At 37.6% G+C, this 20,892-nt stretch overlaps 1 protein-coding gene across 2 annotated transcripts in view; it reads left to right on the top strand.

The window, feature by feature from the left end:
- Window positions 1-14,879: 14,879 nt before the first annotated feature.
- PLSCR4 (phospholipid scramblase 4) overlaps window positions 14,880-20,892 on the top strand; it is a 45,772-nt gene continuing 39,759 nt past the window's right edge. Inside the window, exon 1 of one of the 2 annotated variants that reach the window (XM_058295125.2) lies at window positions 14,880-14,940. The gene's annotated coding sequence lies outside the window, so the exon portion shown is untranslated. Of the gene's footprint in view, window positions 14,941-20,485; window positions 20,779-20,892 lie in introns of those variants that run through there. The other variant, XM_058295124.2, reaches the window with a different exon arrangement.

Genomic DNA, 20,892 nt, shown 5'->3' with positions numbered 1-20,892 from the left:
TTGGTGATAACAAACTATGTTTTTCAGCTGAGAAGAAGAGAAAGGGATTGGATGGTGACTAGAGAGAGGAGTGAAGAATGTAGATCTTGGGGGAGTAAAATATTAAGACCAAGTGGTAGATATTTCAAAGAGAAGTGGAAAGGACAGAGCTACCTTCATGACTAAAGAGAAGGAAAATAAGAGGAAGACAAAATAGTATACGGTAGACATTCTCAATCCACAGAGGAAGCTTCCATATGCCCAGAGGCCAGTGTTTGGCAAAATGAGTCACACAGCTGGCTGGGAAATTGAAATGCCGCCAACCTGACCAGTTCTCCATATTCAACTTTTGTAGATCCTCAGATCAGCCCTGTATGTTCTGCTTTTAATAAATACTATCCTTAAATTAAGAATGAATTGTGGGGAGCAGATGTGGCTCAAGCAGTTAAGCGCCCACCTCCCACATGGGAGGTCCCAGGTTCAGTTCCCAGTGTCTCTTAAAGAAAACAAACAAAAGAAAACAAACAAGCTTTCCCAGCCCCTAATACCTAAAAAAAAAAAAAAAAAAAGAATTGTGCTTTCTCTTGTGTTCTGCAGCGCATGTCTGTGTTTGTGTGCATGTGTGTTTTTCACCTGGCAGAAAAAAGGGAGTAGACCAATTCCCTCTCCCCTGTGTTGTGTGAATATTCATAACATGTATGTATCATTTTCACAATCAGGAAAACATATTGAGAGTATCTTCACTATGAACAAAACAAGAATTGATCAACTAGGGAGACTGAAGAAAACTATCTAACTAGAAACATCATATGGGGAATAGACCAAGTTTCTTTCTTTGTAACATTAATTCAGAAGGCACTAAAACCACAGGTAAGGTACACTTAAACAGGAAAAAATATATATAGACATTGAAAGCAATCAAATTGTAAATATGCACTTGAAATAATCAGACTTATTTTTAAGTACCCTATTATTTTTGCATTATTCACATCTAGGACCTATAGACAAACCTCTTTTCAAAAGTACTATGTCCCTAAAATTTAAAACCAATCAAGGGAAGCAGACATGACTCAACTGATAGAGCATCCGCCTACCATATGGAAGGTCCAGGGTTCAATACCCATGGCCTCCTGACCCATGTTGTAAGCTGGCCCACATATAGCACTGCCACATGCAAGGAGTGCTGTGCCATGCAGGGGTGCCCCCCCATAGGGGAGCCCCACGTACAAGGAGTGCGCCTCACAAGGAGAGCTGCCCCACGTGAAAAAAAAAGCGCAGCCCACCCAGGAGTGGCAACGCACATACACAGAGCTGATGCAGCAAGATGATGCAATGAAAAAGAGACGCAGTTTCCTGGTGCTGCCTGACAATGCAAGCGGATGCAGAAGAACACACAGCGGTGGACACAGAGAGCAGACAATGGGGGGAAGGGGAGAGAAAAAAATAAAAATAAAATCTTCAAATAAATTAATTAAATCAATCACAGTATAATTATGATGGGAAGAAATACACAAAGAAGGCTGAAAAAGAGTAGAAAATATATTAGCAAAAATTTTATCTATTATCATATTTATATTTGTGAGTATAGAGCACTGAACTGCTGAGAAAGAAATTAGATTTTTAAAGCTAATGGACATAGTTTGGAAAATCATTTTATGTATGGAATGATTGTAAAAACAAACATTAAATACCCTTGTTTCTGTTAGCTATATTTGAAATTATATTTCCAACAATTTCCTCAAATATTCTTTTTTAATTGCCTTTTATTTTTTAAAGATACATAGATCACAGAAAATGTTACATTAAAAATATAAGAAGTTTTCATATACCACACACCCCCCTCATCCTCAGATATTCTTGAGCATTTATTTTTGACCTATATATCTGAAGATTGTTTCAAATCACCTTTTTTTTAAGTTAAGATTTTTAATATATTATATCAATATATCGATTTTGGATGTATCAGTATTTTTATCTTGAATCTTCCCATGTAAAAACATTGTTTTTATTTCCTACATTTTACAACATCCTTTAAAATTTCATTGTCCTTCATGAAGGGCTTATCCATTTCTTGTTAATTTTATTCTTAAATTCCAAATTTTTCATATTGTGCATGATCTTTCTTTTACTGTTCCCTTTCCTAGAACAGGCAAAAAATAAATTTAATAAATACATTCATAAATATAATAATTTAAATAAGTAAACTGCATAGTATTTGAGAAAAACAGAGAGTGCAGCACTTCTCCATGTCCTAAAGTGAAAGGATGTCTCTGATGTTCAAGAAACAGAAAGAGGGCAGTGTGACTGGAGTAAAAGCAAGAGTGAGAGATGATTAAGAGATGAGGTCAGAGCTGTCAGATTAAGTAGGTCATTGTAAATTCTTTGGCTTCTACTTTGGTAGGAAAAAAAAAAGCAAGTCGCCTGTACTTTTCTGAGGCAGCTGGCAAAAGCCTCTGGATGCTCTAGGATATTGCTATTCTACTATAAAGTACATGGGGCGGGAAGGATCACTGCCTGCTTCCATTTCTTCTTGTCTTTACTGTGCAATCCCTGGCCTCCATGGATTCATACAGCCAAGAATGCGTGGCTCACTGTGGCTCCCAATACGTCACTTGTGCACGCAGTCAGTCACCTGTGGGCCTCAGCATGCATTTGATTCAGGAAGAACAAACACACAGGAATTGGTGACAGAGGGCGGGACCTGCCTGTCACTCACTACCTTTCCTAATGCCCCTGCTCAGAATCCATAACGATATTTATCTTGATCTTATGTCACAAAGTACTCTTTATTCCCAACTTGCCATATCCCAGATAAGATGACAAAGATAGTCAGAAATGAAATGAAAGTGGAAGCTATTTCTATATCACAACACATAGCATTTATTAAAATTATTTGATCTATTACAATGAAGTTTGTACAATAGACATTGTTCAATACACTGTACTTTACTGTAGACATTAATAAATTGTTGGGAAACCAATAATCCAAAAAGTCTTGTCTGTGTACAAAAAAACTGTAGCTAGGCCCTTCACAGAGCTCTCCAGGACTATGACATCATACTTGCTTGAAACAAGCAGTATAAATAGAATCAAAACAAAAGCTATTTTTTTGAACTTTCTGTTCCTGTTCTTTATATACATGGTTACCACCGTTCTCACAACAATCAGTGTAGTAAGCATTATTGATATTTTCCTTTTACAGAGAAAGACATTTATGAATGTGTGTGTACACACACACACACGTCAGATGGCCTTGTCTGACTCCAAATGTAGGCAACCTAACACCTACTCAGTATTTTCAAAAACCACCCTTTCACCTGGGGAATTCTTTAAACCTAAATGACACAGAGCATTTGCAAAGATGTAAAACTGTGTGACAAAATCTTCAGTTCCAGTTAACCTGTTTAGACAGACAAGCAGAGTAGTTCTAGACTTACAGCTCTCAACAGAGAGACTGTGCCTGCAGGAACAGTTGTCTGTCTTTTCCCCAACCAGGATGCTGCTGGCCAAGAGTTAACATTTTTAGCTCTAGTGCCCTCTCTCCCTTAAAGATACAGCTTCTAAATTGAAGTCACTTTGAGCCTTCGTCTTTCAGTCTGTCTGCCGAACTCCAAAGAGCATTATGAAATGATGAAATATTTTAATTTGAATTTCTCAAAAAAGAGAGGGAACACCCTGTCCCCAACCTCAAAAATGTGAAACCACCAGGGTTGATTTAGTTTAATATGGTCATCAACATCAGGTTTCACAGAGAAGCTATTTCCATGGATGAAGTGTTGGACGTTATTGCTGCACTAAAAAGTTCCCTTCTCAGGTTAAACTGCGGAGGGCTAGGCTGGGATGCTGCAGGTCTTGAGTTCTCTGTACGAATACTTGACACAGGGCATTTTGTGAGCGCACTTGAAGAACCCCTTTGAAACTTTTGAATAATTGTAATGATTAGAAAGTGATATATCAAGTGAAACCTATTGCTCTCTCCACAGCCCCCAAAATTCTATTCATTGTTTTCATCTCTATTGCATTGAGATGCAAAGCCACTTCTAAGAAAGAGCTCTTTAAATTCTTCAAAATAACTAACTGTCCCACCCTAAGTCTTCGTTTTTAGGGTGAGATATCCCCAGTTTTAGCTGTTTTCCAAGTGAAGCCATTTTCAGGTGTTTTCTTATGGCAATTGACTATTCTTAAAGACATTTTATTTTCTAAAATCCTATTCAAAATGAGACCTCAAGAATCAACCATGATCTTCCCCATATATTCTCATCAATGCAGAGTATAACAACACTGTCTTTTCTTGCTCGAGCACTGTATATCTACTAGTGCAAATCAGGTTTGCATCAATTTATTTGGTAGCCACATGAGATGACTAATGCTGTGCATGGCGTTGACTGACTTATTCAGATTTTCTATATAATTTTTTGTTTAGTATTATTCATGAACTGTTTACAGTTCACTTCTTAATTTTTGTTTTTATTTTTAGTGGAGCTCACTTTATGTTGTTAAAAATGCATTGGATGAATAGTAACCAAAAAAAGAGCTGGAGTAGTGATATTAATACCAGACAAAATAGATTTCAAATGCATAACTGTTATAAGGGATGAAGAAGGTCATTAGATAGTAATAAAAGGGGCAATTCACCAAGAAGAAATGACTATACTAAATATTTATGCACCTAACCTGAATGCCCCAAGATAAATAAGACACACACTGGCCAAACTGAAGGGAGAAATAGCTGTCTCTACAATAATAATTGGAGTCTTCAAAATAGAGCCAGTGTCCATTAAGGCCATTTCTGTTTTTCATTAACCAATACTGCATTGACAGTGGACACTGAACAGAACATTGTATTCAAATGGAGCCATAAGTTACTGTGTTATGTTTTTTAATTGCAGTAATCTGATTTTACAAATATGTATTCTCTATAATTGTAGTTGAATATTCTTGGTAATATTATATAGAGTTAATTGTAGGAAACTTGGTTCCTGTAAATGTTTTCAAATAATAAAATTTTACTCTGCTATCACCTCCCAGTGCTCTCTTAAACTCTTTGAACAACAATTCCAACATGCCTTATTTAAAAATTTTCAGGTCTCCCTAATAAACAAGTATTTATAAATTACCAAATTTTAAAAATAATCCTCATCTGTTTTAAGAACGGTTTGTAATGTGCAACATTTTTAATAACACATTGTCAGAAAAATATAACAAAATATGCACTGAAAAAAAATACATTGGACTTAAAGTAAGAGAATCTGGATTGAATCCCTGCAACAACTTTCATAAACTCATTCAATAATATTCAACTCATGAGTTTATTTAACTTCTCACAGTTTAAGTTTACTCATCTATAAATTGGCATTGTTAAGGAAAGATGGTATAGGTCAAAAGGAATTGGTATAATCATTGACTCTTAGTTTTTTTTAAAAAGTTTTAAATGGGAGACTTTTAATTCATCATTTTAATGTCATCATGGAGTTTTATACAGCTATTAGCAATTCTATTAATGATACATAAAAACAGTGTTGGGCTATATGGTGATCCATATCTTGTTCATTAATAAATAACATTGTTTTATTATTACAAACTGTAATGAAAATATAGTTTTTGAACTTTTTTATGTTACAATGTGACCAGAGCAGATAAGAGCATTTTAAGAATTCTGCCAAAATCTATCTGTAGGCAGATAAATAATGAAAGGGCAGAGCAATTGCACATCTATTTCAGATAATACCTATTTTCAGCATTTAATATTTGTGCTTTATTTAGGACTTCTCAAATCAGAAAATATTTGTGATGAACCTTATCACATGAAATTGATAAATTTCAATTACTAAAATATAGGTATATTACTAGTATAATTGGTTCTTAGAAATCATGGCTACATTTGGATCTAGTATTAAAGCACTGTGAAGTTCTAGATTTAACCAGAACCTGAGTTAAGTAACTCAGCTATTTAAACAGATCCTCTAATATTTCACAGATATTTCTACCTTGCTTTAGTAACTCTGTGGTCAGAAACTCAGCCAGGACATTTCCATTATCCTAGCATTACTCCTTGCCTTTCATTGAATATAGCTAAAGTTTTCTCCTGATTTCAACCATAATAACAGACAGCATTTAGATTTAGCCTTAAGCTAAAGTCTGAGCACAGGTGAGATGGTTGTAAATCATCAATGGAATGCTGCTTTGAAAGCTTTTCTCAATCAAGGTGAACCATTTCTTAGCTGACAGTGAAGATGAAACAACATAAACTCACCTAGGCTAGCCTGCTCGGGGTCAACATCAGCCTCCTAATCAAAAGGACAGGAAATAAAGTGCTACAGATTGCACGTTTCTTCTGCTGTCTCCAATACTCCCCTTACTTCTGAGTCTCAAAGCTTCCTTCAATTTCATTCATTGAAAACTTACACTCCTGCAGTCTTAGTCACGGAACATATAATACTGAGTTTTAGAATATTCAGCATTCGTAAAATTTTCACATGCTTTATCTTACTGAACTTCAAAATATAAGGGGGTGGAAAGGGAAGGTATTATTTTCTCCATTGCATAGACAAACACACTGAGTCCAAGAGCAGTTAGATGACTTGTTTAAGGTAACACAGTTAGTAGAATCCAGATGGTTCTAACTCACAGCCAGTGTTGAGAACAAATGATGGAGAATATTCTGAGTAAGTGTCCAGGCTCTATAGCTATACAGCCTGGCCTGAGATCTTAGCTCTACCATGGAACAGCCATATGACCTTGGGCAGGTTTTAATCTCTGTGCTTCCATTTCCTCACTGTAAATCGGGGGTGATCAGAAAATGTACTTCCTAACAGTCCTGGGAAGACAAAATGAAATAATGCATGTGATTTACTTAGCATGATGTCTAGCAAATAGTAACCACTTATAAATATCAAACATTCCTATTGTTGCTGTGTTTGTAGTTCTTAAAACAAATCCATGATCATTTTCTCATTTATTTCTTGCAAAACTGCTGTTGATGTAAGTTATAAGATTGTTTTACAGCAGTTCTTATACAATTTTTTACAGCAATGGAAGACTGAAACTCAAAAGTAGTTGTGGGCTATCAACCATTCAGTTTGCCCAGGACTGAGGAAGGTCCTGGGATGGAGGATTTTCTGTGCTAAAATTGGAAAGTCCTGGGCAAACCAGGACAAGTTCATCATCCTAGAATGGGACTTATCCAAAGATTCTGTGAGAGGGAAGCAGAGGGGCCAAGAAGAAAGGAAATCCCTTTGACTTGAAATCTGAGCCTTTTCAAGGATGCCATATTCCAGAGCAGAGCCAGGACTATCTCAAGAATAGAGACTATGCCTTTTAGTGGTTGTTTCCCTACTACAAGATGTTTTGCCCAACAGCCACTGGACACTCACTCCTTCTCCAGGGAATTATTTTAATAACTAAATGGTTATTGGTCAGACTTGCGAATTAAGGCTAATAAATATATAATGAGAGTAATTTGCACGGCAGAGGTATTTGCTTATTTGCAATTTTCTTCCACCACTATTAATTTACTCTCATATGACTTACTTGTTTTCCTAAGACTTGTTTACCTTATGGCCTTACACTTAGCTTTCCTTCTCTTAAAGGTATTGTGCTACAGTGAAAAGCATGTAGCTACCTGACTCCAGCTCCACCCCATCCTGGGATGATTTATCCTCTCTAAAACTAGAAAAACACTGTATAACATTTTCCCAAATTCCATGCCAAATCCTAACCACATTAAAAAAAAAAATCCATCTAAACTTTAAAACAAACTTGTGAAAATGTATTATAGCACCATATATATAAATCCAGGTAATGAGATTCTGGAAAGAGAAATAATTTTCTCACTTTCACACAGTGATAGAGTTAAAATGCGAACTCAGTACTATGTAAATCCAAAGTCTATGTTACGTGACAATATCTCCATATAGGGATGCTCTCTTTATAGGCCCTGATGCTGTTTGCTCTTCTCGTGATTTAGTTAATTTCAACCTAAAGTGAGGAGGAGAATAATTATTCTGGTTTGTGGAAAAAAGATTTATGCCTACCTTTTTAAGCAGAAATGCTTCAAATCCAGTTAATGCTTCTTAAGTAAAGGTATGTGTAGTAATTGGAAGACTTTCTTACTTTTTCATAGTTTCTCCAGATATGGTAATTAGACTTATTGGTCAAGGAGTGTATGGCAATTTGAGATTATTTTATGAATCCCAAAAGGAGAAAGATTATGTCTGCAAACGAATCTATTCCCCTGGGTGTGATATGCCTTGATTGCATTTGATTTAGATTACTTGATAAGATTGATTTAGGACTTTCGATTGCTCTACATCAGTGAGGCGTGACTCAGGTTGAGCCTCTGCCCCCTTGCTGGATCTGATATAAACAGACACACAGAGAGACAGACAGAGGGAAAAGGGAGCTGGCATATTTGTTTCTGAAATGTGAGAGAGGGTGCTGCAGGAAAACAGAAGCCCCTGAGAGGCTCAAAGAGCTGAGGCCCATGAAAGTCAAAAACCCTATGCCTGGGGAAACGGACTTTGGCCCAGTGGTTAGGGCGTCCGTCTACCACATGGGAGGTCCGCGGTTCAAACCCCGGGCCTCCTTGATCCGTGTGGAGCTGGCCCATGTGCAGTGCTGATGCGCGCAAGGAGTGCCGTGCCACGCAAGGGTGTCCCCCGCGTGGGGGAGCCCCACGCGCAAGGAGTGCGCCCGTGAGGAAAGCCGCCCAGCGTGAAAAGAAAGAGCAGCCTGCCCAGGAATGACACCACCCACACTTCCCGTGCCGCTGACCACAACAGAAGCGGACAAAGAAACAAGACGCAGCAAATGGACACCAAGAACAGACAACCAGGGGAGGGGGGGGGAAATTAAATAAATAAATAAATCTTTAAAAAAAAAAAAAAAAACCCTATGCCTGGTTGCTCCCAGCTGAGCTCCAAGAGATGGACGATTCTGGAAGGAAAGGCAGAGACCTCCGCAGAGACCATTGGCCATCCTACCTCACCATGCGGCAACACCACCGGGATCACCAGTAGCTGACTCTGATGAGAAAGGATCTCTGCTGATGCCTCGATTTGGACATTTCATGGCCAACTATAAGCTTTTACCCCAAATCAACCTCCGTTAAAAAGTCAACAATTTCTGGTCCTTTGTATCAGCAGCACTAAACAGGGTGCCAGATTCTCACAAGGTCTCAGGGGCTGAAGCTGCACATGAAGTGCTGTAGTCCTTCTTCTAGCAGGCATTGCTCTTTATGGCGACAGCCATTCGTTTCTAAAGCGGGGATCTTATTGGGAGTTGCTAATCTGCACCTTGGTGGTGACTAGTGTGGTTGGCTGTGCCCCAAATGAGGCCAAGGTGAACACTTTTCCAATGTTCATGGAAGGCTATCATTGTGTCAGGGACACCGGCAAAAATCTTCCTTCTCTGGACCACGTCCATTAGCAAAGCAATGAAGGCAGAGATAGCAGGGTCAAGCACCAAAAGTAGCAAAGAAAACCAGATTTTGTCTTTACCTACCTAGACAAGTTGTAACTTGTCCCATTTGTTTGACAGAGTCAAATAGTTTTTTTTAAGGATTTGTCCTGCCAAATGGGCCACTATTTCACTAATCATCCCTCATTTTGATGCCCAAGAAACCCAACCATATGGCTCAGAGTTGACACTTTAAAACTATCTGTTAAATGAAATGACAGCAGAAATGTGAACTGATGTGCATCTCCATCAGAGTTCTGAAGGCTGAATTTGTTAACATTTTGAGTTCTAAACCCTAGCTGATATTGTTAGCTGCATACATTTAGCACTCAACTTTGTTAGTTTTCCAGTTCTAGTTTCTTCTTTGTTTCAAAGCTTCCTGCATACACAGTTGAAATTATTATCATCTTTTTTAATTGTGTTCTGTCCCACTACAGTGTAAAAATGATAACATTTCAGAACATATAGGTGAAATATGTATTGATTATAAAATATTACATAAACAAACTCAATTTAAAAGGTACATACTTTAATAACAATTTCAAAACAATCTGCAGAACAGAATATCATCTTGGGAATATCTAAGCATACACTCTGAGGGCAAACACAGCACATGGCCAGGAGGAGAATACCCAGGGAGCCTGCAGAAACGGAATCAATCTGTGGAAAGCAATGGAAAGAGTGAAGAAGTCGATCACAACCCATCGTGGATTGTAACATTTGCTTTTGCAGACTTAGCCCTGATTTCTTCTTTAAAACAGTCTAGCTAAACTACCAAAACCAAAAAGAGATGGTGCATACTTATTACAGAATGATTGATTTACTGTAGTATCTAAATTTTAAACCCTCTAATATGACTCTTTATAATACATGCCAAGTGGTAGAAAATGTTTTAAAAATACGCACATAGGGTAAAAATAAAGTATCCCACTCTCTTTAGTCTTCTCAGAGGCATTCACTTTCTTTCTTGTATAATCTTATGAATATGTTCAGTGCATGGAAGACTAAGCATCTCTCTCATTTCTCTCTCTCACACTCATTCTAGCTCTTCCCAACCTACCTGCCTACCTACCATCTAATCTTTCTTGCCTTTTTAAGTTTTTCTTATTAAATTCATTCTTGCGCATCTTGATTTTTTTGTGTGCATGGACCTCACTCCCTATCAGTATATATAATCTCTTTTAAAGCCAAGTAATATTTCATCAAAAATGTATCACTTATTGAATGCCTACTATTTTTCAGGCACTGTTCTAATAATGGGGATAGAACAGTGAACAAAATATATCCCTGCCGACTTGGAGTTGTCCTCAATGATATTGCAGGGACAGATGTAGGACATTATATATCCTGCTATAATCCACTGAATGAATAGGGAAAGAGTGTAAACTACAACATAATCCATGCTGTGTAGCAATGCTCCTAAACGTACTCATCAAATCAATGAATGTACCACACTAATGAAAGAAGATGCCGATGTGGGAGGAGTGGGGGGTGTGAGGACTGAGGTATATGGTAACCTTTTATATTTTTTAATGTAACATTTTGTGTGATCTATGTATCTTTTTAAAAAATATAATAAAAAATATACATATATATCCCAGCCCTCAAGAAACATGCTTTCTAGTGTGGGAAGCAAAAAATAAATTGATTAGTTAATAAATATATAAAATAATGTCATGTAGTAATTAATACTAGGAAGAAAAATAATATAGATTAAGTATCTATAAAACCAACAATGTTTAGTGCATTTTTGGTGGAAAGGATATAGCTATTTGACATTAATAATGCTTTTGAATAAATTGAGACTTAATTATAATTATAGATTACATATTTAAAATAGTAATATATGGTATCTATATCCCTTTGAAAATAAAAATATATATAATGTATCAGTCAAAAAATGAAACTTGCTATACATATGAATCTTTGAATATTCAGTATCTTTGCAAACTCCCCAACCCACTTACAGCCTCTGGTTAGGATAAAAAAGATATAAACCACAAACCCCCAAAACTTAGTTTCATCCCTGATTCCTCTCTTTCCATTTCCTCTCACATCTAATCCCTGATTAAGTTCTGATGGCTCTCCCTCCTTGCACTTTATTTTCTCTGTCACAAACCCAACACAAACCATCTCCTGTAATCCAAACTATTTCAATGTGTTCCTAACTTGGCCTTCTGCCTTCACCCTTGCCTTGTCTCCCTAAAATCCGTACTATAGGATATTTTCAAAAAACAAAGTAAGTGAATTTGCTCCCTGACTAAATTACTCTCACGGCATGTAACTCCTCTTATATATTCAGTGGTATGCTGGAGCCAGCTCACAGTAGCTCACAAGCTAATTGTGCACATCTCTTCACATCTTCATATTCGGTTAATTTATGTTAGCAGCATCAGAATGCTCATGGTAAAAGTAGGTACACTGTGCTAATCAGCAAATGCTTCAAATCAGGGGCCTGTCCCCAGGGGTTAAACATTTACAGCACATGATTGAATACAATCCAGATGCTTTACTAAGGTCTCCTGGGTCATGTACATAAAGAATTTGATCAGGACCTTTTCCCTCACTTTATTCTCATGCCTCTCTTTCTTGCGCCAACAATACTGGCTTTTTGTTTTGTTTCATTATGCAATGTCATTCCCCCCACAGAAACTTGTTCTCTTCCTGGAACACTTGTAAAGGCCATGTGGTTTGCACAGCCGAGTCCTTCTAATCTTTGATCATGAATCTTACTTCCTCCAAAGACCAACTGCCCGAACACCTTGTAAAGTAGCCCCATCTCTCCGTGGCTCTATCATATCACTTTGTTTTGTTGCTTCCAAACTACTCATCATGCTCTGAAATTACTGTGCCATCCCTTTGTTTACTGTTCTTTGGTTCCCACTTGACTAGATTGCAGGTCTGTGAGAACAGAGACCTTGGTTGTCATTTTTATCCCTGAATCTACAGCACCTCGTTCAGAAAATGGAACAAAGTCATCAGTAATCAGTATGGGGAAGTCAAGGAGGGATTTCCGAAAGGGGTGATATTTGGGATGAGTTTGTGAGAATGCATAGGATGTAGCTAGAGGAAAAAGAACTGGAGATAAGGCAGTGGGAATGTTTATGAGAGTGCAATGTCATGAACCAACACATTGCAAAAGTGAAATTATATACATTATATATTTAGCATAGCCTAGGACATGTAAAACATGAGTAAATTAAGCGGGGACAAGAATAATATGGCTTAAGTTTCCAGGCTAGAAGTTATAGTTTCCCTGAAAATTGCTGTCTTCTTTATAGAACTTTAATGAGGAAGCGATACCATGAGCCTTATATTTGAGAGGAACTTGTGAGCACTAGGATGGAAAATGGAATTGTTTTTCCTTAGATATCATTCTTAATTATAATACTTCAGTAAATTTTTTAAAGTTCATGATTTTCCAAGCCCAGCAACTTACCAGAGAATCCACATTCCTGAATATATTCATTAAATGTCAGTATATCTAAGTCAAAATTTTTTAAATCAACAAATAATTCACATTGAATAGAGACACTATAAAACAGACTCTGTTAATAAGTTAATTGTTTATCTACATTTAAGGACAATAGTCAACTTTTAGGACTTTAGTCATAACATACACACTCTTACTAGAGAATCAGAAAACTCGATTTCATTGTAATTGTGGAGATTGTGATGTTTGTGGCTGCTATGTATAGACGTTGAATTTGTAATACCCTTCTTATTTGTATATAGTTAAATTATATTCTTGACTTCAAGAAACACTTTATTTTCTCCTTTTTGCTTTTGGAAGTACAGACTTAAAAAATTTCCTGGTTCCTCAAATTTTTGTTGCACTTCATTAAGCATTTTGGGATTTTGCAGAAATGCACAGACATATAATTGTCATATGGTCTAGACAATAGTGAAGAAAATATAAATACTCTAGCTTTTAAGTATTTTAATATATTTCATAGACACACATAAATACACTAATAAGTACTATCCAGTCCGAAGAGAACCTAAGAAAAAGCATTAATAAATAAAACATTGTTAGACAAAACTATGAATAAGTATATAAATATATCTAGATGGATGGAGAAGTTATTTAATATGTTATGTGAAAGGAGAAAAAGAAAATGTAATATAATTAAACTTCAAGAAACACTTTCTTAATCTCCCTTTCAATGTAGAATTCTATACCATAACTATTAGGACTAAGTTTCTGATAAGCATCTTTAGATTCAAGAAAGACTGGTACAAATCTCAATCCTGTCATCTGTTAGCAGTGTGGAACTGGTCAAATTATTTTAACCTCTCTAAGCAACAGTTTTTTTTCATTTTTTCCATCTTTCTACCCTTGCCAGATAGCCTATATTCATAGCAGTGATTTGTCTTTCCATTATTTCTCTATGCTCATACTATTATTATATATATCTGCTATACACATACAAATGTGTATGTTATATATATCCATATGTATACATACACATTTTTTAAAAACATATACTCATCTTTTTCTGACGCAACTTTCCTTCAGAAAGATTTAATGCCCTTTTTTCTTTTTAACCAATCATTTCTATTTCAGCCCCACTGAGGTCATGTTTAAATTATTTTAATTAGATTTCCATTTGTTCCCTAAACATTGTAGTCACTCTTTTACATACTTTATCTGCATATTATTTGAGTTCAAAGACAATTTGATCCAGATTGTAAAAATTAGTTTGTTTTTAGAATCAATAAAATTTCCTCCATGCTCACAAAATAACACAAATACATATTTTCAAAATCCCTGTTGTCAATTATCTTTTCAACATCGTAGAATAGGAGAGGACCAAGGAAACTATGGAAATGCAGCCTCTATCCCAATTCTCAAAAATAAAAAAAAAAAACAATATTGTGCTGTAGAAATTAGACATGCATGCATGCACACCCACTTATACACACACAGAGTTTTTTTAGGCTGCTCAAGCAAATATCATGAAATGGGTGGAGTTGAACCATCAGAATTTATTAGTTCACAGTTTTGAATCTAGAAGAAAGTACAAATCAAGGTGTCATCAAGGCAATGCTTTCTTCCCAAAGACTGGCATTCTGGCTGCCAGTGATCCTTGGTCCTTAGCTTGTCACATGGCAGGGCACACAGCAGTTGTGGCGATTTGCATTTATTTTATGAATTCCAAAAAGAAAACGATTATGTTACTGAACTCGTTCATTCCTGTGAGGCATGACTCAAGTTGGGCTTGGCCCTCTTCTGGAGCTTTATATAAATGGACAGAGAGAGGAACACACAGAGAAAGGAAGCCGCCATATTGATCATGTCATGTGAGAGAGAGGACTACAGGAAAACAGAAGCCCTGAGAGGATGAGAGAGGTCCTGGAGTCTGGAACCAGCAGAGCAGAGAGACACAGAAAGAGGTCCCCGAGGACTTGAGCCCATGAACAGCTCAAGGCTGAGAAGACGACCTCTGCCATATGCCTGAGTGCCATGTAGCAGGACACCAGGATCAACAGTAGCTGACTTTGGTAAGAAAGCATCTCTAATGGTGTCTTGCTTTGGACATTTCAAGGTCTCAGAACTGTAATCTTTTACCCCAAATATCACCCCTTTGTAAAAGACAAGCCATTTCTGGTGCTTTGCTTCAGTAGCCCTGTGGCAAACTTCTAGAGTGGTGTTCCTGGTCCCTCCTATCTCTCCTTGGCTCTGCTTCTTGTGGCTCTCTCTGTCTTAATTTCATTCTGCTTAGAAAGGACTCCAGGAATAGGATTAAGACCCACTGTGACTGAGGTGGACTACACCTTAACTGAACTCAACTCATCAAAAACTTACAATGGTTTCACACCTACAGGAACGGGTTAGGTTCAAGAAAATGATTTTCTGGGATATGAGCAGCTTCAAACTAGCATAAGCACCGATGTCAAAGTCAGGCACATTGTATGGTAAAAATTTTTGAATAGTTTTTTAGCATTTAGGAAATGGAGTGGAGAGCAACATTAACAAATTATTTATTATCAAAGATCAAATCTCATAACATAGACACATTTCCCTTCTCTGACTGGTATTGTAGATAAATCATTCCATGATGGACATCATTTTAACACACATTTAGCACAAGGGTTTTCTTACACTGTGTGCAAGGGAAAAAAGTGGATTAAATACAGGACAGTATAGGTGGATTTTTTCAGCTGGTTGAGCAATTACAGAAAATATTGGTTGTTGAACTCTTGTCTTCCAGCAGTTTAGTCTCTAGATGTGACCTCTGGAATTCTTTATTTGACACAAAATTTGTATAAATGATATGAATACAGATGCAAAAAGAAACAAAAACAAGATTATAAACTTTCATATGACAAAATCCAAGGAAAAAACCCGACGTGATTAGTTAACAGAATACAGATTTCGATTAACTATTTTAATACAGTATGCTTCATATAGTGAGCCACAAGGTTGAGGAGCTAAATAAATCTAATGAAGAAGGTAAAATTAAACAGGCACAATGTGTTTCTGTTTCTAAGATAAAAAATCAGCTGTCCAGACAGACGCCTTATTTGAGGCTTTAAAGGAACTGATTTGATGATATCCGCTAAACATGGCTAGCCAGATTGTGTTCCTAAATTGCTATCGAATGAGTTCCTAGGTGAGACTTTACTAAATTAGCCCTAATTCAGCAGACATGGTTCCAAAGATAGCAGAAAACTTCCATTATAGGATGTAATGGAAGAAACTACTTTGTGCATCATAATAACATTTGTGTCAAATCATTTCGTGAGGAGAAATCTGAAAATGAGAAACTTAGCCCTGAAGCACATTGTTGCTGGCATCTGGTTCATATTTAAGGATGCAAACAAATAGAAATGTTTCCCACCATCCAAATACTCTTCTATCACTGATTGCTTGGAAACCTAGTTTATCATTTTGGTATAGGTGAGAAATGTAATAACACTGTTGAAGCCATGGAATGCTTTGAGTCCAAAAATTTTCAAGGCAGTCTTGAGAATTAGCGATTCACCTTACATTGTTTGCTGATATAACCATGAGACTATTACTTCTGCTGGGAAAAGCCTCCTTCCCACCAGGCTTTTTTCCCTCCATCCCACCTTCAGCCTGCTCCCATTCTTCACATCTTTGTGTGCACTTTTGTTAAGTTTCTTTGTTTTCCATTTTCCTTTTCCCTTATCCCTTATACATAGAACTTGTTGGACTAAAAAGCTGAGGTCAGGAAATAAAGGTTCATCTACAAAATACCAATAATTATAATAATTTCTCTAGTATACAATGAATAGAATCAGGAAACAACAAAGGATGCAGGTTTTGGTTTAATTAAGAGTTTTCTAATCATTTGACCTACCTAGAAATCAACTGCTTTAAAAAATTATGAGTTTATGGTAAATTAGCTCATATTGGAATAATCCTTGTGCTGATAACAATAATCAACCCTGGACAAAACATAACAGCAATCTTTGAAGGCACTGGAGAGCAGTCAAAAGCCAGCAGAAACTAGAGAGAATTTGATTCTTTCAAAAAGAGAAATACAGAACCTGAGTGAGAGCCATGTTTGTAGAACTGGTCTCTTGTGGGTGAGTATTGTCCACTCCTTAAATTCAGGGCAGCCAGAATTCAAGCAGAAAACTTCAGTCACATTGACTTGTCATGTCAGTGAAGAGATGTCAGGCTGCCAGAGCTGTAAATTGAGGGCAATCCCAGAAAGGAAATAATATCAATATCTGTGTATAAACAGCCCTCAAATCCTTGGCTGATTCTTGAACCATGACTATGTGAGGGAGACTCCGGTGATATCACCAGAAAGTTAATAGCTGAAAGCATGGGGCGTTGCTGCCCTCCTTGAATTTGGACTTTGAATACTGCCAAGTATGGAGGAGCTTGTTAAACTCTTTAGGCACTTGATAGACCTGCCTTAACAAAAGTTTAACATTAAAAGCTCCAAAAGTTAGTTGCCAGCCTTCAACAGACTGTCAGAGAATGATCATTGCTGTTTAGAAGAAGGCAATAACCATAATCTCTACAACATATTGTTCACAATGTCCTGTACACAATAAAAATATATATACCTTAATAAAACAGGATATTGACTTACTGTCAAAGAATAAAATAGCACATAGAAAAAGATTCTGAGATGGAACAAAACTGAACTTTGCAGAAAATAATAGTAAAACAGCTATTATAAATATAGTCAAGAACTCAAATGAAAAGCCAAGGAAGATGTACAAAAGAACTAAAGAAAAATAAAAGAATTGTAAAGTATAATTTGTGTAATGGAAAATTCACTGGACAGTCTCAACAATAGGTTGAAATAAGTGTCAGTAAATTTTGAAGAGAGATCCATAGAAATAACCAAATTCAGAAAAAGACTGAAGAAAAGTGAATAAAGCTTGGTGAGCTGTGGAATGATATCATAAGGTCTAACATTATTTATTTATTTATTTATTTATTATTTTTTTATATTTATTGAAATTTCAAGAAGTAAAGAAGAGAGCGAATGGGGCAGAGAAGAAATTTAAAGTAATAATGGCTGAAAATGTTTCAAATTTGTTAAAAAAAAAAAAGGGAAAGGAAAATCAACTTCCATATGGATGAAGCTCAAAGAATCCTAAGGAGGATGAATAGAAAGAAAATCATATATCATAATCCAACTGTAAAAAACAAATATAAAGAGATCTTGAAAACAATAAGAATAAAGGCCTACTGCTCATCAGATAAAAACAGCAATAAAAGAAAATATTTTTAAAGTGTTATGGAATAAAAGAAAAATCCATCCCATGAGAGTTCTATATTCAGTAAAGGTAACATTCAAAAATGCAGGCAAAATGAAAATATTTTCAGATTGAAAAAAAAAAAGCTGAGAGAAATTTATCTCTAGATGTTCTATGCTACAAGAAATACTAAAAGATATTCTTTAGCCTGAAGGGAAGAGATGCTAGCGAAAACTCAGATCTACAGGAAAAATGAGTACATGAAATTGGATATGTGGGCAAATGTAAAATCTCTCTTTCTAAATTACATTAAAAGACAACTGGCTATTTAAGTGAAAATTATAACATTGTATTCTGTAGTTTATAACATATGTGTAAAACATATAACGATGATGGCACATAGGATTGAGGAAACAAGTATTGTTCCAATTTCTTCATTTTACAAGACATGGTAAAATATTAACTAAAAATGGATTCTGATAACACAAGAGCAAACAGTAAAAAGAAATATAATGGAAAGAGAGAGATATAGTGAAAAAGCAACAGAACAATTCTAATGGAACAGGAAAAAAACAGTGAATTTGTCAGACTGAAGCAAACTAGTAAAATAGGGAATAATAGATGGATCTGGGACCTGGCGTGAAGTCCATGTCATTCGGTACCCGCCACCCCCCACCAGAGATGGCTGCTGGAAGACCTCACAAGAGTCTGCTATTCAGAAGATTTCCTCCAGAAGCCAGGAGAAGCCTGGATATTCTCCTGGGACCTTATCATTGGGTCCTCCTGGGGGACTGATGGGTGGGTAATCAATCAAAATGGCAAACAGCTGGGAGTCTTCCCATGACCTTTGCAAAGGGGTGGAAAAGCTAGCAGAAAGACCTCTCCCTCTCTCTTCCTCCCCTGCCTTCATCCTGTCCCGGCGCCTGAACCAGTACCAGTCCGTGTGCCCGTTCCTGCCCCCTGTGCCCTGCTCTCACTGTTTTTCCCCTGTCATGGTTACCATGCAAGTAAAACATGGGCATTTATAATCTATAAGGGGAAATTGAAGACTGTAAATCAGCCCACTTTATCACTTTTCAGCCCCTTCCTCTCTATCTGGGACCTAGGATCTGTTAATTTCTCCCATTTCTCTTTCCTCCCTGCCTTCATAAATTACTGGCCTAACTCACCAGACCTGCTCTTAAAATTCATTTCTGCAGCAAAGTCAAGAACTTAGACAAAATCCAGTTAGGAGACCATGAAGTAGTTAAAACATCATTAGATCAGGAATTTTAGAAAGATGTGTGTGTAAACCTCTGCTCTCCTAGTCAAAATCTGTGACGTGGGGCATCTGAGACATTTTCAGAAAGCTTGCCCCGAAGTAGTATGATTTACAGGATACGTGTGCTCTTGCATTTTCTGTCATCTTTCTTGTGGCCATTGCAGAGAGTTGTATTCCTAAGCTCAGCATCTTGGCCCACTTTGTGAATTAAAAACAAAGCTAACAAATACTATTATAGTTTGCTGTAGCTTTGGCACCGATTTGCTCTGTGCTTTCAGTAAAATACTATTTCTACATTTGAGAAATCTGTGCAATTTCTGTGGAGAGAAACAATTTGAATTTTTAAAATCTCTTCTCACGCATGTTCGTAAATAGCTAGCATACAAAGGGAAATGGAAAATTCCAGAACTCCACTCCCATATGACTTCTTCAACCCAAACTTCTCCCACAGTGAAGCCCCGCCAAATTCTCCTCAGAGCTTAATCTAATTTACTTCTGTCTCCCTCTAAGAGTTTATAAGGTTAGGGAATATTCAGATTCCCCCACTACCTGCAGTGCATTGGCTCCTCTCCGTGGACTATCCCCCAACCCTAATGTCATTAGTTTGAAAGAAGTATTATAGTTATGCCTAACAACGCTAATTAGTAAGTTGTATTTTTCTTCTCCCCCCTCTCCTCCTTCCTAGCGATCTTCCCTTGCCCATTCTTAAATCAAACTGGCCTCCTTCAATGCTGTAGAAAAGAAAACAAATGTCTGGGCTCCCTGCCTGAGACTTTCCCGCCAGTATTGCACCACCAAGGCCAATTCTCCATGCCAAGGGTCTAGGGGTGGGCGCGAATGCAAATTTAAACGGCTCTTGCGGAAAGAGTGGTTTTCTTTATTGTTTCCATGATCATAAATCCCTCTGTAAGCAAAACTCTTCCTTACAGCCAGACCTGCTTCTCTCTAATTAGGGGCAACCTTGGATGGACTTTCTCTTATCTTTTTCATTCACCTCTTATTAGGGTGGTGGCAACTTGTTTTCCTTTGTCATTCTCTTCCCCGCCCCCCCCACACCCCCTTTTCCCCCCATTTATACGCCGCCTGCCCCGGTGCCCCACCCCTTCCTGGATAATCCACCCCAGGGCCAGCTGTTTTCTAAGCAAAAACTGGGCGGGATGCAAACGCAGGGCCGCGCACGCGCCCTGGGAGGCGCGCCGGGGAGCGCGGGGTGCTGGTGCCTGACCCCGTTCCCCGCGCCTCTCCCTCCTCTCCGCAAGCTTGTTTTTAATTTGGAAACTCCTCCTCCTCTTTCTGCCTTCCCCCGCCGCTGCCTCGGTCGCCTTTCTCCTCGGATACCCTTAGACCCGGGCTCCCGCGTCGCCGGGGGCGAGCGCACGGCGGGGCTGGCGGTGAGTGGGGACGCGGCGGCGGCGCGAAAGTCTCGGGGAAAGTCTGGGCAGGAAGAGTGCGGGGCGGCGGGACTGGAGGACGCGCGGGTCGCGTCCCGGGCCCGCAGGTCTCGT

Source organism: Dasypus novemcinctus, chromosome 4 (genome assembly GCF_030445035.2).
Source record: "Dasypus novemcinctus isolate mDasNov1 chromosome 4, mDasNov1.1.hap2, whole genome shotgun sequence".
Taxonomy (NCBI): domain Eukaryota; kingdom Metazoa; phylum Chordata; class Mammalia; order Cingulata; family Dasypodidae; genus Dasypus; species Dasypus novemcinctus.
Note: the sequence above shows the minus strand (reverse complement) of the source record. Positions and strands in the feature narration are given on the sequence as shown.